The sequence below is a fragment of the Mandrillus leucophaeus genome, unplaced genomic scaffold (genome assembly GCF_000951045.1).
Source record: "Mandrillus leucophaeus isolate KB7577 unplaced genomic scaffold, Mleu.le_1.0 Scaffold1443, whole genome shotgun sequence".
Classification (NCBI taxonomy): Eukaryota; Metazoa; Chordata; class Mammalia; order Primates; family Cercopithecidae; genus Mandrillus; species Mandrillus leucophaeus.
The window spans coordinates 148,857-171,465 of NW_012101414.1; the positions used below are offsets into that span (position 1 = coordinate 148,857).

Sequence of the window (22,609 nt, forward strand, 5' to 3'; positions counted from 1 at the left end):
CTATTATGTATTTAGGGGCTCAGAAAACAATACCTCAGAAGCAAAAGTTTTTCTCTGACTTTCTTGGACCCTCCTGTCTCTCAGTCCTATCTTTCTTTGAGGCTAGCTGTAGAAACAAGAAGCTCTCCCCAACGTGGGTCATAGAAACCAGAAACCCCTCTTGCCAAAGTCAGCCATAAAACCTAAAAGTATTACTGTAACTCTCCTTCCACTCTTATCTGTGTAAAACTGGTCATAAAGAAATCATCTGAGCTACCTTGTTTGACTGTAGGCCATAAGATGCCCATTCCAGAGATGGTCCTATCCTACAACCAAAAGGAAGGAATACAGCACAGAGAGGCCAAGAAAAACCTAGACAGACAGGCCTTGCTGGGTTTCCCACTCACTCTCTTAGCATTCGATTATATCCAGTCATATTTCTACAGGGCTGTCCTTCCTTTGTTGAACCTAAAATACAAATGGACAATTTCTGCTATATTTTTTGTGTCTTCATTCTGAAGGCCCTTGTGTCTATCCCCTTGGCCCCCACAATATTCTGTTTATTTATTTATTTATTTTGAGACGGAATCTCACTCTGTCACTAGGCTGGAGCGCAGTGGTACGATCTCGGCTCCTCGGCTCACTGCAACCTCTGCCTCTCAAGTTCAAGTGATTCTCCTGCTCCAGCCTCCTGAGTAGCTGGGACTACACAGGTGCATGCCACCAGGCCCACCTAATTTTTTTTTTTTGTACTTTTAGTAGAGACGGGGGTTTCACCATGTTGGCCAGGATGGTCTCGATCTCTTGACCTCGTGATCCGCCTGCCTCAGCCTCCCAAGGTGCTGGGATTACAGGCGTGAGCCACCATGCCCGGCCCTTGGCCCCTGCAATATTCTTGTCATTCTTGTAAAGCCTCTTGGAAGCTCCAATAAATTCGAATCCCATCTCTTAGCGATAGTCATTTAATTCCTCAAACATAGAAATATGTACAGGCAACTGTGATTCTTTAGTCTGTAATAAACTTGGAGAGAGGTCAGATAACTGTCTTTTAAACTAGGGTTTAAAAGACACTGGGGTTTTTTGTAACCACAACATATGCCTTGCTAATCCTCTCTAGTACAGTTTCCCAAAGGTGTCTTTATCTCCAATTTGACATCCTGGCTATTGTACAGGTTTGCATTTTATGTCTATAAAGTTTGCTTCATCCTATGCCCTCCTTTGCACTACCACTGATCTAAGCCTGTTAAAATTACAATTATTTCTGTCTCCCAACAGTAGCTGATCTGCACTACTGCCCAGTAATTTCTCGAAATCAGAAGGACTTAATTCCACTTTCCTGATCCTCAGAAATTGATTATATTCTTCAAGTTCCCATCCTATTTCTGTCACATTTGTCCATAAGATAATCCCATTTGTAACTTCTCTAAGACCTAGGACTGATTGAATTTAACAAAACAATGTGTTCCCATAATTTGCCATAATTAGGAGAGCTAAGTGAATTTTATGCGTTCTCTTTCTTTTTTTTTTTAATTGAATACTATTAACACTTTCTGTTGAAAAGGGCTTAGTATAAGAGGGTTTCTTAAAACTGGCCTGGGACCAAGATGTGTTTGTCTCTTTTTTCTCCAGGTCACTCTTTATTTCCTTAGTGAAAATGCCATAGTTCCTTTTTTTGTTCACATTTTCCCCAAAAGTTTCTGGTGCCTGTTGTGACAAATGTTAACAAACTCTTAGAAATATCTAGAAATCAAAGAAAGCTCCATTAAATCTAAGAGACTTCACAGTCATGTTATTTTCCCTCCCAAGGTAGACAAAAATGCATTTTCCCTTTGTTTATTCCACCAGGGGTAACTCAGGAAAAAAACCTGATTAAATTATAGATTCTATATCTTTAATTCTTTGTAGCTCTGCTCACTATCCATAGCATAGGACAGCTTCTTTTACTCACATATCTTTCTGGAAGGTATGTGAGTCATTCCTGTGACACTATGTGGATTCTCCATGTCAAGCAGGGTCTGTTTATTTTGAACTGGCAGTTCTGGAAGTGTGTACACATGACAAAGTCACACATCTGATTACCGTACATTATTGTATGTGCAGTGAAAAACTAGGAAGCCAATATTTAGTTAATGGCTAAAGAATCTACCTGGGCTAAAGCGACTACTAGAGACCTGGGTAGACACACAGAGATGAGCAGAACCCCCATGCCCACCCAAACCACATAAAATGCACAAATATATATGCAAACAAAACAATCCCCACAAACGAAACCCAACACAAATAATACTCTGCTGACAAAATTCTTGGGTGAATCATTATTTACACAGCTGTTAATTGTACAAGCTAGAAACTGAATTCGGTTCTCCATACTTTAAACTCATATTGTGCCAATCACAAAAACAAACTGAGATGTTCCTAGTCCTAGCAAAGGTAATATTTCCTAGGTAAACCTTTGGCTTCCCCGATAATTGGATTTGAAGATAATTGTCTACATCTGTGTTGCACTGATGTCCAGCATCACCATAAGACATATTGATACATTTACAGATTAAAGCATTGACAAGACCTTGAGAATGCAAGCTGATGAAATGCTCTCACCCTGGCCTTCATGAAATAGCTCATGTTTGCAATGCTAATACATATTCCATTATTAACTAATCTTGCTTCCCTGAGGTATTAATAGTTCTACTGAGTATTGACAATAAATGTAGAGAACGGGTACTATGGACCCCTGTAGGCAACGGAGCATATAAGAAACAATGTTGGTCTTGGACTAATAAACTCTGAGTCTGAATCATAACTGTGAGTGAGTCACTGTGGCTTTCTGTAGATTAATTTCATCACCCATTAAATACTAGAAATCAATAAAACCAGGAGATTTTAAAGGAATCCCAGCTATAACATTAAACAATGGTCCATTCTAAATGGTGAGGAAAGGTGACTGAGGTAATTAAGAGTGAAAACAATTTTAACCTCACTTTTAATATTAGAATAACTTGAAGTTTATTTTCTCATTTGTACAAACTATATTCTTTCTAGAAATGCCTATATTAGTATATCAATTTGAGATTGCATTCCTTAATACCATTACTTCACCAGGTAGAAAAGCAGGCTTTTTCAAGAATTAGGGAAACTGTCTAGAGCTAACTAACAAGACCTACAATATTGTAACCACTCAGTGGGTTCTCTCTGCCTGCTTCCTAGACAGAGTTGATTTATCAAGACAGGGGAATTGCCATAGAGAGAGTTTAATTCATGCACAGCTGACTCTATGGGAGACCCTCTAGAGTTTAATTATTACTCAAATCAGTCTCCCCAAAGACTCAGGGATTGGGTTTTTTAAGGATAATTTGGTGGGTAAAGGGCCAGTGAATTGGGAGTGCTGATTGCTTGGGTCGAAGATAAAATCGCAGGGAATCAAAGCTGCCCTCTTGTACTTAGTTTCTGAGTGGGGGCTGCAAGACCCAGATGAGCCAGTTTATTAATGTGGGTGGTACCAGCTGATCCATCAATTGCAGGGTCTGCAAAATATCTGAAGCACTGATCTTAACGTTTTACAATAGAGATGTGATCCCCAGGAGCGACTGGGGAGGGTGAGAACTTCACAGCCTCCAGCTATATGACTCCTAAACCATAATTTCTAATTGTGTGGCTAATTGGTTACTCCTACAAAGGCAGTCTAGACCCCAGGCAAGAAGGGGGCTTGTTTTGGGAGAAAGATATTGTCTTTGTTTCAAACTATAAACTAAGTTCTTCCCAAAGTTAGTTTGACCTAGGCCCGGGAATAAACAAGGACGGCTTGGAGGTTAGAAGCAAGGTGAAGTTGGTTAGGTCAGATCTCTTTCACTGTATTAATGCTCTCAGCTATAATTTTGCAATGGCCATTTCAGTATCATCAGTGTTTTCAGATTCTCAGTTTTTTGTGCTCAACTCTCCATAAGGTGAGCTTTGATCTCTATGGGAGCTATATGGTAGCAAGTTGGATAATCCATTGTCAGCTTTCTATTTGCCTTTTCTTTTAAAAGAATAAGAACAAGAAGGCAAAGAAGGAGGGTGGTGGGAGGAGAGCAGTGGAAGGGAGAGGAAGGGCTATGCCTAAATAAGAAATTAGCCCATTCCCACAAATTCCAGCAAAATTCTTCTTAGGTCTCATTAGCGAGAACTATGTCACACTGCCATTTTTATATACAAAGGAGGCTGGGAAATATCATCTCTCAATTGTGCAGAGTCCCACTTCTGAATAAAGTAATCATTCTTTTATAAGAAAAATGGGGAGGTCAGATAATAAAAAGACAAATTATGATTATGTTGACTGGTCGTGTGTTTTCACACTGCTTTAAAGAAATACCTGAGACTGTGTAATTTATAAAGGAAAGAGGTTTAATTGACCCATAGTTCCACGTGGCTGGGGAAGCCTCAGGAAACTTACAACACAATCATGGTGGAAGGCAAAGGGGAAGCAAGGGCCTTCTTCACATGGTGGCAGGAGACAGTGTGTGAGAACGCAGGAAAAACTACTGCTATAAAACCATCAGATTTTAAGAGAATTCACTCATGATCACAAGAACGGCATAGGGGAAACTGTCCCCATAATCTAATCACCTCCCACCAGGTCTCTCCCTAAACACTTGGAGATTACAATTCAAGATGCGATTTGGGTGGGGACACCAAGCCTAATCATATTAACTATCAACATTGAATTTGCAAGATAATTTCTATTGGAGTGTGTGCATTTATCTTGGTGAAAAGGATTCCTTGCATATTTCAGATAACCCAGTTATGAACTTACTCAAAGATTTATCTGAAAATATTTGTTCTTAGAGCTCCCAAGATGGTGGCAGGCTGCTCCCAAGATGGCAGCAAGCCTTTTGTTCTCTGACCTGGGGTTCTTGGCCTCACGGATGCCAAGGAATGGAACCTTGGGCCATGCGGTGAGTGTTATAGCTCTGTTAGAAGCTGTGGGTCACGGAAGAGAACCGTGAAACCCAGCGACTAGTGTTCAGCTCCATTAGGACGAACCTGGGCACTTAGCTGTGCAGGAACAGTAGCGAACCTTTAGCCCGCTGGAGAGCGGCAATGGATGTCTGGCTGGATCAGGGCGCAGCGGACACCCTGCTGGATCTGGAGGGGTGGAAGTCAGCGGCGGGCCTGCCATGGCGGCAAACAGCAGTGGTGGACGGCGAGCAATAGCTCAGCTCAAGCCAGAACAAACACAGACCAGAAGAGTGTGCAGTTGCAAGATTTAATAGAGTGAAAACAGAGCTCGCATACAATGGGAGGGGACCCAAAGGGGTTTGCCGCTCCCTGCTCGAATGCCTGGGTTTATATCCCAATCATTGTCCCTCCCCCTGTGCTCTCAGGCGATGTATGATTTGACTATTTCTTTACCTCCTGCTGTTAGTCTAATTTGTAGTTTAGTGAGCCCTCTTTACTACCTGATTGGTCGGGTGTGAGCTGAGTTACAAGCCCTGTGTTTAAAGGTAGGTGCAGTCACCTTCCCCAGCTAGGCTTAGGAATTCTTAGTTGGTCTAGGAAATCCAGCTAGTCCTGTCTCTCAAAATGGTACCTTTATGACTTGAACAAATTTCTTCCTAAGTATTTTCTTAAACCAGATGGTAGCAGAGAATGGGAATGAAACAATTTTGCCATCTTTTTGCTGATATTACTAAAACACATTTGGAAACATTTTATTTTTCACTTTTACACATACACACACTCCTATATCATATAAAATTTTAGTGGCATTTAGAAAACAAAATTTATTGATCAGGTTTTTTCTTTAATTTTTGGTTAGCAACTAATTTTGAGTATAAAAGGAAACTATGTTTAGGAAACAAATCAAAACTGAATGTTTTATCTCACTGCAGCTGATTCAATTGACTGAAACTGGTAAGTGGTTATAAACAACAGGACTTGTTTGAAACAGCTCACTTTTCCCAGCCTGAAGACTGAAGACTGCTGAACCTCGGTCTTCAATTTGCATAACTATTATGAAACCTCTTTCTATTCAGTTTGAAAAAACCCCTGAATTTCCCCCACTTGGTGAATACTTAATGAATTTCCCCACAGGGCTCTTTCCTTACTGGGCATGTATACAAACGCATAAACTTGGCTTTTCATTTATATTTTATTTATAAGCTCTAGTGATCTTTAATTTGTTCTTTAACACAAGTGTAAGATCTTGTCAGAAAATGGGATTCAGATTTTACCAACCTCTGACTCAATACACACGTGATTTGAGATTCTTTTTAATTGATACATGATATTCGTACAATTTATGGGGTATATATAATATTTTGTTACGTGCATAGAATGTGTAATGATCAAGTCAGGTTATTTAGATTATTAATGTTGGTTAAAATTTTAAAAATTATTTTATTGATATAAAATACCTTCAAGTGGTGTTCAAATAAAATCTTTTCATCACTGAACCTAGTATGAAACCGCCTTTGCAAAATTATGACTGAGACAGTGAAAGACATTTAACTTAACAGATTCCATTTTGCTTCTAACCTCCAAGCTGTCCTTGTTCATTCCTGGGAGTAGGCTGAACTAACTTTGGGAGAAACTTAGTTTATCGTTTACAGTTTAAACAAAAACAGTAACAGCCTTTTCCCGAAGCAGAACTCTTTCTTGCCTGGGGACTAGATTGCCTTTGTAAGGACTAACATTAGACACAAAATTAAAAATTATGGTTTAGGAGTCATGCAGCTGGAGGCTACAAGATTCTGACCCTCCCCAAACTGCTCCTGAGAGCAGTGCTTGAGATAGTTTGCAGACCCTGACGGATTAGCTGGCACCACCCAGATCAATCAACTGGCTCATCTGATCTTGTGGCCCCCACCTGGGAACTGACTCAGCACAAAAAAAGCAGCTTCAGGGCAGGTGAGGTGGCTCACGTTTATAATCCCAGCACTTTAGCAGGCTGAGGTGGGTAGATCACCTGAGGTCAGGAGTTCGAGACCAGCCTGGTGATTCTGCCTCAGGCTTCTGAGTAGCTGGAATTACAGGCACTCACCACCATGTTCAGCTAATTTTTGTATTTTTAGTAGAGACAGGATTTCACCATGTTGGCTAGACTGGTCATGAACTCCTGACCTCAGGTGACCCGTCCGCCTCGGCCTCCCAAAGTGCTGGGATTACAGGCATGAGTCACGGTGCCCGGCCCCACAACTGTTCTTTGTAAGCATCCTCAGTAGGGCCAGCTCTCCCCTGTTTCTTGTTTGAAATCTCAGGTGTTACTACTGTCAGCTAATGAAGAGTTCCTCGGTCACTTTAGTAATTAAAATACAGATTTATGCAAAAATCAAAATCCAACTGTCATTCATATTAAAATTTCTTCTTTCCCTCAGTTTGGCCTGCCTTAGACAGGGCATCTGACGTGTAAAGTGGGGGCCAGTGCTATTTCTTCTCTAACTCCTCCCCCTAATGATTGCTAAGAGGGATTCCTGATCCTCACAGAGTCAGGGGCAGGAATGAGGAGAGAGGAACAGAAAAAGTCTTTCTCAGTTGGCTCTTTCTCAACTCCATGTCAGTGCTATGCAGAATGGTGGGTGTTGAATACATCTGCGTTGCGATCACTGAGATTCCTTGGCTGGGCTTCCCCTTGAGGAAAGAAAAAGACCCTCTCACATTGTTTTATATTGTTTTATACTCAGCACCTGTTTTAAGAAAAAAAACAAGGAAGTAAAACCACAGACAGGCAGCCCGGCGCCAGGCCCGAAACCTGGCCTGGGTCTGCCTGGCCTAAACCCAATAGTTAAAAATCAACTCATAACTTAGAAACCGATGTTATTCATAGATTCCAGACATTGTATAGAAGAACACTGTGAAACTCCCTGCTCTGTTTCTCCGTATCAGTGCATGAAGCCCCTTGTCACGTACCCCCTACATTGCCCAATCAGTCACGACCCTTTCATATGAAATCTTTAGTGTTGGGAGCCCTTAAAAGGGACAGAAATTGTGTACTCGGGGAGCTCGGATTTTGAGACTGTAGCTTGCTGACGCTCCCAGCTGAATAAAACCCTTCCTTCTACAACTTGGTATCTGAGAGGTTTTGTCTGCGGTCCTCCTGCTACATTTATTGGTTCCCTGACCGGAAGGGAGGTAACTGACGGACAGCTGAGGCAGCCCCTTAGGCGGCCTAGGCCTGCCCTGTGGAACATCCCGGCAGGGGAACTCCGGCCAGCCTGAGTGTCGGCAATCCAGAGAGCGATCCCGGGTAGGCAATTGTCCCGGTGGAACGCCTCACCAGAGCAGCACGTAGCAGGCCCCGTGGAGGATTAACACAACGGCTGAACACCAGGAAGGAACTGGCCCTTGGAGTCCGGACATCTGAAACTTGGTAAGACTAGTCTTTGGAACTTGCCCCACTCCATTTGAGTGGAAGCGTGGCCTGATCACCCACGGTGTGCCTGTATCGGCACTTTTGTTGTGGTTTTGACTTGACTTGAATTGCTGGATAGTTTGGTTTTGGTTTTGACTTGGCTTAAGTTTCTTGTTACTCGGATTTTGAATTTCGTGGTATTCTGATTTGGGTTTGGTATAAATGATAAAACTGTGGGTGTGTGCCCTCTGTACCTTTGTTTTGTGGTGAGTGTGGTATTTTGTCTTGAAAAAACATAAGTCAGGCGCAAAGTAAGCCCACCCCATTGGGAACTATGTTAAAGAATTTCAAGAAAGGATTCAATGGAGACTATGGAATCACTAGGACTCCAGGAAAACTTAGAACTTTGTGTGAAATAGACGGGCCAGCATTATATGTAGCTTGGCCATCAAAAGTAAGCTTCGACAGGTCTTTAGTTTCAAAGGTATGGCACAAAGTAACTCGCAAGCCAGGACACCCGGATTAATTTGCATAGATAGATTCCTGGTTACAGCTAGTTTTTGATCCCCCATAGTGGTTAAGGGGACAGGAGCAGCAGTACTAATAGCAAAGGGACAGTTAGTTAAGGAAGGTTCTTGCTCCACCAAACAAGGGAAGCCGGCACCTAAAGTCCTGTCTGACCCAGAGCCCAAGGACTCATGGCAGGGGATGGCACCAACAGTGCCCCCCCTTTATCAAGCGGGGAGGCCCTCTTCTCCTGGGCCCACAGCCCCTAGACCACCCAGAGTAGACAAGAAAGAGAAACTGCAGGAAAAACTCCTCCCTTGGTGGCCCGCTTACGGCCCAAGACTGGAATCCAAATGCCCCTGAGAGCAGCCATATACTGGGATAGATGAGGACGGACACAGGGTGGAAAGGCGTGCCTGTGTGTATCACCGTTTCACCTCGGCTGACCTCCTCAATTGGAAAAATAACGCTCCATCTTACACTGAAAAGCCTCAAGCTCTAATAGACTTGCTCCAAACAATTATCCAGACTCATAATCCTACTTGGGCTGATTGCCACCTACTCATGTACCTCTTTAACACAGATGAAAGGCGAAGGGTGCTGCGGGCGGCAACTAAATGGCTAGAAGAGCACATCCCAGCCATTATCAAAATCTCCAGGAATACATAAGAATTCAGTTGCCAGGAACGGACCCTCAGTGGGACCCAAATGAGGGACCAGATATGGAGAGGCTAAGACGGTACCGAGAGGCATTAATTGAAGAGTTAAAAAAGGGGCTCAAAAAGTTACTAATGTAAATAAAGTTTCTGAAGTCATCCAAGGAAAGGAGGAAAGCCCAGTCCAGTTCTATAAAAGACTGTGTGAGGCCTATCGTATGTACACTCCTTTCGATCCGGGTAGTCCTGAAAATCAGCGTATGATTAATATGGCCTTAATTAGTCAGAGCTCGGAAGACACCTGGAGAAAATTGCAAAAACAGGCTGATTTGCAGGAATGAATACCTCGCAGTTGCTGGAGATAGCTAATCAAGTATTTGTAAATAGAGATGCAACAAGCCACCGAGAAAGACGTAAGGAGGGCGAACGTCAGGCCAGGTGAAACGCTGATTTGCTGGCTGCGGCAATTAGAGGAATCCCCCTGAAAGGGTAGGGAAAGGGAGGTTCCGGGGGGAATGCCTGGTCCAGTCACTCACGTCTGCAGCGTAACCAGTGTGCCTACTGTAAAGAAATAGGACATTGGAAGGATAAATGTCCCCAACTAAAGGAGAAGCAGAGTGATGCAGAGCAAAAGACCTCAGACAAAGACGAAGGGACTTTGTTCAATCTAGCTGAAGGACTGCTAGACTGAAGGGGACCAGGCTCAAACGCCCCCAAGGAGCCCATGGTCAGGATGACAATAGGGGGCAAGGACATTAAGGTTTTGGTCGATAACAGAGCCGAACACTCAGTGGTAACCACCCCAGTGGCCCCCTTATCTAAAAAGACCATTGATATAATTGGAGCAACAGGAGTCTCCGCCAAGCAGGCTTTCTGCCTACCGCGGACCTGCTTGGTGGGAGGACGTAAAGTGACTCATCAATTTCTGTATATGCCTGACTGCCCCTTGCCTTTGTTGGGAAGAGACTTGCTTAGCAAGCTGAGAGCCACCATTTCCTTTACAAAACAGGGCTCTTTACAGCTGAAGGTACTGGAAACAGGAGTCATCATGGCCCTTACAGTCCCCCGGGAAGAAAAATGGAGACTTTTTCTAACCGAGCCAGGTCAGGAAATAAAACCGGCTCTAGCTAAGCAATGGCCTTGAGTATGGGCGGAGGACAATCCTCCGGGGCTGGCAATCAATCAAGCCCCCGTACTCATAGGAGTTAAGCCTGGGGCCCAGCCAATCAGACAAAAGCAGTATCCAGTTCCCAGGGAAGCCCTTAAAGGAATACAGACTCATCTTAAATGCTTAAAAGCCTTTGGAATTATAGTTCCTTGCCAGTGTCCATGGAATACCCCCCTCCTACCTGTCCCTAAACCAGGGACCAAAGACTATTTACCCGTACAGGACTTACGCTTGGTAAACCAAGTTACAGTGACTCTGCACCCAACAGTTCCTAACCCTTACACACTGTTAGGATTGCTGCCGGCTGAGGACGGCTGGTTTACTTGCCTGGACTTGAAAGATGCCTTCTTTAGCATCAGGCCAGCTCCCGAGAATCAAAAACTGTTTGCCTTTCAGTGGGAAGATCTGGGGTCAGGTGTCACCACTCAGTACACTTGGTCTCGGCTTCCCCAAGGGTTCAAAAATTCCCCCACCATCTTCAGGGAGGTGTTGGCTTGAGACCTCCAGAAGTTCCCTGCTAAAGACCTAGGCTGTGTCCTGCTCTGGTACATGGACGACCTTCTGCTAGGACACTCCACGGCAGTCGGGTGTGCAGAAGGGACGGATGCCCTGCTTCGGCACCTGGAGGACTGTGGGTATAAGGTGTCCAAGAAGAAAGCTCAGATCTGCAGACAGCAGGTACGCTACCTGGGATTCACTATTCCAAAAGGGGAGTGCAGCCTAGGGTCAAAAAGAAAGCAGGTCATCTGGAGCCTACCAGAACCTAAAACCAGAAGGCAAGTAAAGGAATTTTTAGAAGCTGTGGGGTTTTGCAGATTATAGATTCCAAACTTTGCGGTGCTAGCCAAACCGTTGTACGGGGTTACAAAGAGGCGTGCCAAAGAGCCATTTGAATGGGGGCCTCTACAACAGCAAGCCTTTTGTAAGTTAAAAGAAAAATTTATGTCAGCCCCAGCTCTAGGACTACCAGATTTGACAAAGCCCTTCACGCTCTATGTGTCAGAAAGAGAAAAAATGGCAATAAGAGTTTTAACTCAAACTGTGGGGCCCCAGCCAAGACCAGTGGCCTACCTCTCAAAACAACTAGATGGGGTTTCTAAAGGCTGGCCTCCGTGTCTAAGAGCCTCGGCGGCAACAGCCCTGTTAGCACAAGAAGCAGATAAGCTAACCCTTGGACAAAACCTAAACATAAAAGCCCCCCATGCGGTGGTAACTCTGATGAACCAAAGGACACCATTGGCTAACAAATGCTAGATTAACTAAGTACCAAGGCTTGTTATGTGAAAACCCCCGCATAACCATTGAAGTCTGTAACACTTTAAATCCTGCCACCTTGCTCCCAGTGTCCGACAGCCCTGTTGAACATAACTATGTAGAGGTGTTGGACTCTGTCTATTCTAGCCGACCAGATCTTTGAGACCAGCCATGGGCATCGGTAGACTGGGAGTTACATGTGGACAGGAGCAGCTTCATCAACTCGCAAGGAGAAAGGTGTGCAGGACATGCGGTGGTAACCTTGGATGATGCTGAAGCTGAGCCATTGCCTCAGGGCACTTCGGCCCCAAAAGCAGAACTCATTGCTCTAACTTGGGTTCCGTGAAGGTGACTGTGTGTGGATCAAGGACTGGAACATGGCTCCATTGCGGCCATGGTGGAAGGGACCCCAGACCGTTATCCTGATCATTCCCACAGCTGTAAAGGTGGAAGGAATCCCAGCCTGGATTCGCCGCAGCCACATGAAGCCTGCAGCTGCTGAGACCTGGGAGGCCAAACCAAGCCTGGACAATCCCTGTAAAGTGACCCTGAGGAAGACGACAAGCCCTGCTTCAGTCACACCCAGAAGCTGACTGGTCTACGCACGGCTGAAGCATGAGGAAAATCGTCGTGGGACTTCTTTTCCTTATAACATGGACCTGTGTGGTAAAAGCTTCCACTGCTTCTTCTCACACAGAGGACTATTTTCAGTGCACACCTCAGGTCACTGAGGTAGGACAAGTTAAGACAATCTTTTTATTTTATAGTTATTATGAATGCCTAGGAACTCCAAAGGGAACCTGTTTGTATAATAACACCCAGTACAAAGTATGTAATCCAGGAAGTGACCAGCCCGATGTGTGCTACGACCCCTCTGAACCTTCCGTGATCACAGTCTTGGAAGTAAGACTAAGGACTGGTCCCTTCCTAAGGGACACAAGTAAAGTAATAGCTGGAACAGAAGAAAGGGGGGTCCCCCAAAATGTAACCTTAACATTTGATGCCTGTGCCACTATTAATAGTAAGCAGCATGGGATAGGATGCGGTTCTCTAGATTGGGAAAAAAGTTACACAGCCGAAAATGAGTATATCTGTCAAGAGTCATATGTATGTGAGATGTGTCAATACTGGTCTTGTGTCATTTGGGCTGCTTGGAAAGAAGATAAAAAAGATCCTGTTTGGCTCCAGGAAGGAAAAGATAGCCCCTCCTGCACAAGTGGGAACCGCAACCCTTTAGAGTTGGTCATCACAAACTCCTCAGACCCAAAATAAAATGAAGGAAAATACGTAACATTAGGCATTGATAGAAAAGGACTAGATCCTAGCGTAAGCCTCCTAATAAAAGGAGAGGTTCAAAGACGCTCTCCAGAACCAGTATTTCAGACTTTCTATGATGAACTCAATGTGCCAGTACCTGAGATTCCAGGAAAAACTAGAAATTTGTTTTTGCAATTAGCCGAACATGTAGCCCAGTCTCTAAAAGTCACTTCATGTTATGTTTGTGGAGGAACTGTAACAGGAGATCACTGGCCATGGGAAGCCCGACAGTTAGTTCCTACAGACCCAGTTCCTGATGAATTCCTGGCCCAAAAGAACCACCCTGACAATTTTTGGGTTCTAAAAGCCTCAATTATTGGACAGTATTGCATAGCTAGAGAAGGAAAGGGATCCACTCATCCTGTAGGGCGGCTTAGTTGTCTTGGGCAAAAGCTGTATAATGGTACCGCAAAAACAGTTACATAGTGGAGTTCCAATTACACAGAAAGAAATCCATTCAGTAAATTTCCAAAGTTGCAGACTGTTTGGGCCCACCTAGAATTCCACCGGGACTGGACGGCCCCCACCGGGTTATACTGGATATGTGGACATAGAACCTATGCTAAGCTGCCTGATCAGTGGACAGGTAGCTGTGTAATTGGCACCATTAAGCCATCTTTCTTCTTACTGCCCATAAAAACAGGTGAACTTCTGGGCTTCCCTGACTATGCTTCCCGCGAAAAACGAAGCATAGCCATAGGTAATTGGAGAGATAATGAATGGCCCCCTGAAAAAATTATACAATACTATGGACCCGCCACTTGGGCAGAAGATGGCTTGTGGGGATATCGGACCCCCATCTACATGCTCAACTGGATCATACGGTTATAAGCTGTTTTAGAAATCATTACTAATAAAACTGGTCAAGCCTTGACTGTTCTTGCCCGGCAAGAGACTCTGATGAGAAATGCTATCTATCAAAATAGACTAGCTCTTGACTACTTGCTAGTGGCTGAAGGAGGAATTTGTGGAAAATTCAACCTTACTAATTATTGTCTACACATAGGTGATCAGGGGCAAGTAGTTGAGGATATAGTTAAAGATATAACAAAATTGGCACATGTACCCGTGCAAGTGCGGCCCGGATTTAATCCGGGAGCCATGTTTGGAAATTGGTTCCCAGCAATAGGAGGATTTAAAAATCTCATAATAGGAGTAATAATAGTAATAGGAACCTGCTTACTGCTCCCTTGTCTGATACCTGTACTTCTCCAAATGATAAAAAGCTTTGTTGCTACCTTAGTTCACCAAAATGCTTCAGCACAAGCATACTGTATAAATCGCTATCAATCTATTGCACAGGAAAACATAAATAATGAAAATGAAAGTGAGAGCTCCCACTAATAAAATGAGTGAAAGTCTCAAAGGGGGGAAATGAGAATAGAAAAAGACCCTCTCACATTGTTTTATATTGTTTTATACTCAGTACCTGTTTTAAGAAAAAAACAAGGAAGTAAAACCAAAGACAGGCAGCCCAGCAGCAGGCCCGACACCTGGCCTGGGTCTGCCTGGCCTAAACCCAGTAGTTAAAAATCAACTCATAACTTAGAAACTGATGTTATTCATAGATTCCTGACATTGTATAGAAGAACACTGTGAAACTCCCTGCCCTGTTCTGTTTCTGTCTGACTATCAGTGCATGAAGCCTCTTGTCATGTACCCCCTAGATTGCTCAATCAGTCACGACCCTTTCATGTGAAATCTTTAGTGTTGGGAGCCCTTAAAAGGGACAGAAATTGTGTACTCGGGGAGCTCGGATTTTGAGACGGTAGCTTGCCGACGCTCCCAGCTGAATAAAGCCCTTCCTTCTACAACTTGGTGTCTGCGGGGTTTTGTCTGTGGCCCGTCCTGCTCCACCCTCAGTATCCTCATGGATTTAGCTGGTGGCTGATGATTCATCCTGTGTCCTGCCCCTGGATGTCCATCGGAAAATCTCCAGCCTCATTCTCTTCAAGATCTGCTTGCTCCCTCCTGGTTTCTTTTCAGAGCCAGCTCTAAGACCACCAGGTAGAATCTCTTTTACACGACCTACAGGGGGAAGTCCAGACCACCCCCACGCAACATACTCCTCTTGCTTAATTGTGCAACCATGAGAGCTACTCTTGGGTGGCTGGATGATTCCTGCCTCCTGGTCTTCATGCCCTTTTGTGGTTATTTCCCTGTAAATATAGGCAGGATGTATGTGATTTGGGGTATGTGATTACATGATCATGTAACAGAAGACCACAATCTCTGTCTTACTGGTGTCTCATTCTCACCATTGCTGTCCTTGAGAAACCAATCTGTCATGTTGCAGTCTTGATACTGTAAGAGAGTGTAGGCAGCCCTTAGGAATTGAGAGCAGTCTGTAGTCAATATCCTGCAAAGACCTCCAGCCAACACCTGGCAATAAATGAGACCATTGATGGAGCTTGCACTTGCAGGGAACTGAATTCTGGCAACAACATTGTAAGCTTGGAAGTGGATCCTTCTCTAGTCAAACCTCAGTTGAGACCTCACCCCTGCCAATACCTTAATTGGAACCTGGTGAGATCCTGAAGCAAAGAACACAGTTAAGTCATGCCCAGAGTCCTGACCTGTGAGATAACAGGTGTGCTGTATTAAATCTCTACGTTTGGGTGATTTGTTATTTAGCAATAGATAAAAACACTGGCCATGGCATAGACAGGCCTAGTCTTAGCATTTTTTGGTTTCTCCTGGTGTGTTGGACTCAAGTTTCTCATTTTCCCTGAACTGCAGAGGATCTGCATCATGATCCCCATGTGGTCCCATTCCAGCCTCTTTCTCTGAGCTGGAGATGAGGGGGAGGTTCCTCCTTCCTTCTCCTATAGTGACAGGATGGAGGAAACCACACAAAACATCTACAATGTCCTTCTAATGAAATTCTCCAGTACAGTTTCCAAATGACATTCTGTTTCTAATGAAATCCTCTTCCTTCAGTCTTACTCAATTTCTTACTCTTTTACTCAATCTTTAAAGTTTTATAATCTGGTTGAGAAAACCATGTTTGGCTCTTTTCTCTTAATTTCTACTCGGGTGAATGGGGTTATGTGTAAACTGGCAGCGATTGTCATCTCCCTGGCAAAACAAGAACGGGCTGGTGGGCGTGTTCTCTTCAGGTGCCAGCAATGAGAAGAAGCATGGTCCGTAGAAAATTTTACAACAATAACAAACTGCCATATGCTTTTTAGCATCCATTTGTAAACAATTCTAAAAGTATTGGTAACAGAATACTGCTCTCAGGAACAACAACAACAAAAAAGATCTAAATTCTGCCTGAATAATTACCTGCTCCAGGGGCAGACTCCTCCTTCTGCCCTGCCCTTGGCACAATTCTGTGTCATCTCTTGTCTTTGAGCCGCAGATGAAACTGAACAGAACGCCTCTCCTGCCTATCCCCTGTTATATATCTAGAGGGACAATTTAGCCTCTAACTTCACACTGCCACACAGGGCTGAATTAGATAGAAAAGGTAGTTCCTCAGGACACTTTGCTGCCATCTGCTGGGCAATTGTGAAAAGTACACAAAAAGTAGTTGGAGCCTCAGATTTGCATAACTTTCCACCAGCACACTCTTGTGTGAGGGTGTTTTGTGTGTGGATGTGTTTGTGTAAATGCATGCACCCCCAACTATAAGAAAACATATGGAACATTTAGCACTATTGAAGATATGAAGAATTGAGATACATAATTCCCTCCACATCTTACCTTTTCCTTTGGTCTAGCAAGAGTGGTACCAGAAAGTCACTCGAGTGGTCTTGAGGATTCTAGGTGTGCCTGTGGGCAAGTGTTGGAGGGAGGAAGTGAGCAGGGTGTCCGGCTATGGAAGGGTAGTCTAGCTCTATCATCTAGGAAAGCAAGGCAGGGAACGATGGAAGAAAGGAAGCTCATAAGTCTTGACGAGATTACACTGTCAGACATTGTTCTAAGTGCTGGATGTATATATTTTCTCATCCTGTCACCGGGTACTATTATGTTTCACTATCTCCATTCTGAAAACAGAGAGGAAGACCCCAAAACATTAAGGAAGTTGCTCTAGATAATTTTTTGTGTGTTTGAAGAAGTAAATAGGCTTCTGGGCAGAGTACTCATACGTCTGGTCTGCTGGATTGGATATCAGTGACCTTTCTGAGCCTAGGCTGACCCGGAGTTTCAGGATCCGTAAGTGGCCCTAAGCTCTAAGACCAGACTTGCCCACATCAGCAGCCTCTCTGCCTCGGCTTTTGAAGCTATGGCAGAAACAAATGCAGGCGGGCAATTGTTACTTTCAGTGAGTGAACATAGGGTCTTCCTTTGCTTCTGCCCTTAAAAATAAAAATAAATCTTCCAAGCCAGCTGCAACTCTGCCATCATACTTGCCCTGAAGACTGCAGTAGAATGTCACCGACAGGTCATTGCAGGATCCTGAAACTTAGGTCTTTGTTTCCAAAGTTTGGGAAACACTCATAGTGTCTGAACATGGGGTGAGAAGGGAAAGGAAAACTGGGTTGTTTATAACTGTTGGGAAACAAAAACGTGCTATGTTTTCCTGAGGTTTCTCTTCAATTGCTTTCCATTTGAGAGGAAATCTACTGTGTGGTTAATATGAAGTATCTCTTAGGCAGAAAGTTTTCCTTCCCATCGTTCTGGAGGGTATAGATCCTTTGCACTTTGTGACCCATACTTGACATTTTGTCCTGAAAAGAGTACTCACTGTTGTTTGAGGGGGTTACAGTGAAACATGCAAAAAAGCAGGAAGGCAGAAGATCAAACGAGGAAAAACAACTATATATATTTGCCACTCAGGGACTTTTATAAATTGCAGAGCTGTATAAAATTGGTACATTAAATAATAACAAAATAACTTTGAGTTTCATAGGAGACTTATGTTTTCTTCTTTTTCTTTCCTGTATTCCTTCTTAAAGGATCAGATTTATAGAAAGGTGAGAAGATAAATGATCCAAAATAATTTATAATGTTTATATGCTAATTCCAAAAATTTATAAACATAGATAAAAGCACAGATAATAATAAAACAGATATCTACATATTTCCCCCGGTGATTCAAGTGACATTATCATTTTATGTGATTATTTAGTTTCACTTTTTTCCTCCCTACAGAAGTAAATTCTGCGGGTAGCCCCCAAAGCTCTCCCTGTCTCCTCCTCCCTCTGCCTCCTTGTCCAGAGGTATCCACAGTTAGGAAGGAACCTCCTCTGTCTCTAGCCTCACATTTCCTTCCAGCAGAACTTCCCATAGAGAAACACACCTGTTTCTTTCATCTCCTTAACCTGGTTCTCTTCAGGGAAGGAGGAATGCTGCACAAAGTTGCAGAGTTTGGAAGGAGGGCTTGGGCTTGTATGGCTCAGCCCCTTTGAGTTTCTTCATTTGTTTTGGAGACGGTCTGCCTACTAGAAACCACTATCATCTGCTCTTCCTTTCCCTCGCTAGGGTTTGGAAGTCCTCCTCTTATGGAACAGACCTGGGGTGATCCAGCTCTGCCAGTGACTCGTTGCACACATAAATTGAATTTCATTTGGCCTTGAACTGAAGGAATGCTTTTCCTTCAGCATGTCAGGAATGAAGTAGTATTTTAGTTTTTCACCTGAGCATTTGCTGTATCTTATTTTGCAAGTCACTGTAAACATGGGACTAGAAGAAAGGGGTATTATTTATAGTCCTAGTCCCTTAGTTCTCCTAAAAACATATGTTCAAAGACTAGGAACTTTGAAAAATAAAACAGGCACTTGGGGAGATTGATGCATCTGACAGCGCCAGGAGGTAGACAATCCTAGGCAGACAGGGGCAGGTGTCTGGTGAACACCACCTTTAATCCAAAGAGAGTTTAAAGCCTGAAAGCCAAGCTACAAGTCTCAGATAAATCTGAGGCTGGATTGAGAACCTCTCTTCCCATTTGGCATGCTTTCCTCTGATTGGTCCCCACCCTTCACCTATTTTACACGTACCTACACTTCCATAATTGGCCTTTTACATTGTCATGCCCACTTTTGAGTGGTGTCTTTGTTTTAGCCATTTTTGCATACTCACAAACTAATCAGCCTGTACTCCTCCATTCTGAGCCCATAAAAGCCAGGGACTCAGCCACATAGGAACTGCCCACCTCTGGGTGAGAGAGACCACCTGACTTTGGGTAGGGGACCATCCTTGTAACCCCCTCTATGCTGAGAGCTGTTTTGTCACTTAATAAAATTCTTCTCCGCCCTCCTCGCCCTTCAATTGTCAACATAACCTCATTCTTCTTGAACATGGGACAATAACTCAGGACCCATTTAATGTGAGTACTAAGGCTGTAACACTGTGGCCTTCTCCCCTTTGCCAGTGCAAGGCAGCCACCCCATGCAACAGGAAGCAGTAGCAGGACCAAACTAGTGAGTCCATTGAAAGAAACAATGGCCATAGCCTGGCCAACATGGTGAAACCCTGTCTCTACTGAAAATTAGCCAGGTGTGATGGCGTGCACCTGTAGTTGCAGCTACTCGGGAGGCTGAGGCAGGAGAATTGCTTTAACCCAGAATGTGGATGCTGCAGTGAGGTCCTCCAGAGTGTCCTGTTGGTCGAGGTCCAACTGCACAGTAGTGGTCTTTATGGTAAGCCAGTAGATGAATACTTTCAGGATATCTGCTTGGGGTATTTGGGACTGCTGCCAGTAGCCAATTAGGTCTACAAATTGCTGCTTTTGTGTGTGTGTGTGTGTGTTTTTTTTTTGAGGGAGTGGGGAGAGAAAAGAAAAGGTCAAAATCTAGACAATCATCTTTGTAATGAGAGGCTTTGCTCCTTTCTGAATTATGCCCAGGAGTTTTGTTAGTTTCACTTGGGTATCATTAAGTCCTTGTATCTTGCCTGTGTTAAAGGCCTAGCTATGTTGCTGCATGTGGATCAACAGGGTATCTAGTCCTAGTTGGGCAGTGCCTCTGTCTGAGCCCACTAAGATACCATCAATATAGCAGAAGGACAGAGCTCTCTTCAGTAGTGGGACTGTCTGTAAACCAGGCCCATCTCTGCATGGCAGACAGCTGGGAGCTTAGGTGGCCTTGCCTGTGCATGTGCTCTGCTGTATTGGTGGTGGCTGTTCTCAGGTCACTGTGAGGGACGGGGGTCTGCAGTAATGTGGCCACGTGGTGCCCCTCTCCCTCACTAAGTTCTACAGGATTGCCTTCTTTATCATGCTTACCTCTGAAGTCTGCAGTGAAATATTATTAAAACACCCATACATTCTCAGTATAATTACACCTTGGTAATGATATATGTTACACTGTGAGATCATATTTCCTTGTGTTTTAAATATGATTTTTCAGAGATCGAAGAATATCTGAACATTTTCCCATTTCTTATTGCTCTGGTTTGGTTTAGATCAAAATCTTTTAAAATAAATTTGTGAGCATTCCCTTTTTTAAACAATCTTCTGAATATTTTGAATATTTCAATTGTCTGTTTTTTAGTATCACATAACTCACTTCTCAGGGCATAGTGTTTTATTTATTTAGTCATTGTTTAATTTTGTATGTATATTTTAAATATTTCTTCTAATAATATATTTAATATTTATTTTAAATAGTAAGTATTCTGTATTCAATTTTATTTTGATTACTAACATATCAAAGTTTAAATGTTTTATGGTATATTTTTCTTTCTACTCACCGTGCTTTAATTTTTAAATTTTTTTAATATCTTTTATTCTAATTGAGAATATTAAAAACTTATCATAAGTTGATTCTCAAGATAATATTAAAGTGTTTTAATTTCAAAAAGTGCTTTTTGTGACATCCTAATTTTATTCCACTTTTTTATCCACCCCCACCCCATTCTCTGCACTCTGGGTGAATTGAAAGAAATCTTTTCTCCTCTCTAATCCAGGCCTCCCCCCCCCCTCCCCATAGCATGAATGTGAGGGGCATCTCAGGAAAAATTCTAATCTAATATTTTTCTCAACCCCTTAGTTGCAGTTGGGGAGAACTATTATTTACACATGCCTCCAAGCCATTGCCACAGTGGCCCTACTGGTCCCAGAAGCCACCAAATTAACCCTGGGGAATGATTCACACCCCACATAACGTGGCAGGATTACTGTCCTCTAGGGGGAGCCTTTGGCTAACAGACAGCCGGCTCCTTACCTATCAGGTTCTGCTGTTGGAGATTTCCACGGTTGAGTTAAACACTTGTTCTCTCCTAAACCCAACCACTTTCCTTCCAGTGGAAGCTGGGGAAACTGAACATGACTGTGAACAAGTTATAATACAAACCTATGCAGCCAGAGAGTATCTCAGGGAAACTCTCCTAGAAAATCCCGACCAGAACCCCTTCACAGATGGGCGTCCTTTTGTAGAGCAAGGAATCCACAAGGCAGGATATACAGTAGTCACTGTAAATGACGTCTTTGAAAGTGTGTGTCTCTCTCCAGCCACAAGCACTCAATTAACTGAACTGATTTTGCTTAAATTAAGCAAAATAAAGGTAGGTAACATTTACACTGACTCCAAGTATAGTTCCTTAGTTCTCCATGCTCGTAGTGCCATTTGGAAGGAAAGGCACTTTCTTGCTGCTAATGGATCTCCTATAAAATACCACCAGGAAATCAGCAGGTTTCTTATCCTCAGTTTTCGTTCCATGAGAGATAACAGTGATGCATTGTAAGGGACATCAAAAGAGAAAAGATGAAGTAGCCAAAGGAAATAGGTTGGCTGATCAGGCAGCTAAGTCAGCAGCAAGGAAACCCCAAGACAACTATGGACTTCAAGCCCCTCTAATCTGGGAAGGCCCCGTAGAGAAATTAAACCTCAGTACTTCCCTGCAGAAATAGAATGGGCCACTTCTCGAGTGTATACTTTCCAGCCCTCAGGATGGCTACAGTCAGGATGGCAAACTCCAGTTGCCAGCCTCCAGTCAATGGAAAGTCCTTAAAATCTTTCATCAAGCTTTTCACTCGGGAAAGGATAAAACCTATCGATGTGCCGAGAGATTGTTTTCAGGAGAGAACTTACCAAAAGCAGCCAAACAGGTTGTTAATGCTTGTGAAGTCTGTCTTAAAAATAATCCCTTCAACAGGTGGCTCCTTCCTCCTCAAACCCAAAGAATAGGAAGCTATCCAGGGGAGGACTGGCAGACAGACTTCACCCACATGCCAAAGACGAAGGGCATCCAATACCTCCTGGGATGGGGAGATACTTTCACCAGCTGGGTAGAAGCATTTTCATGCCATACAGAAAAGGCATCTGAGGTAATAAAAGTGTTAGTTAATGAAACAACTTCCCACTTTGGTCTACCTAAGTACCTCCAAAGTGACAATGGCCCCTTGTTTAAGGCAGCTGTCACACAGAGATTCTCAGAGGCACTAGGCATACAGTATCATCTGCATTGTGCTTGGAGATCCCAGACCTCAGGAAAGGTAGAGAAAACAAATGATAT

At 43.5% G+C, this 22,609-nt stretch overlaps 1 protein-coding gene across 1 annotated transcript in view; it reads right to left on the reverse strand.

The window, feature by feature from the left end:
- MS4A7 (membrane-spanning 4-domains, subfamily A, member 7) overlaps positions 1–16,545 on the reverse strand; it is a 36,816-nt gene extending 20,271 nt beyond the window's left edge. The window contains exon 1 of the mRNA XM_011974340.1: positions 16,496–16,545. The gene's annotated coding sequence lies outside the window, so the exon portion shown is untranslated. The remainder of the gene's footprint in view (positions 1–16,495) is intronic.
- Between the last annotated feature and the right edge of the window lie 6,064 nt (positions 16,546–22,609).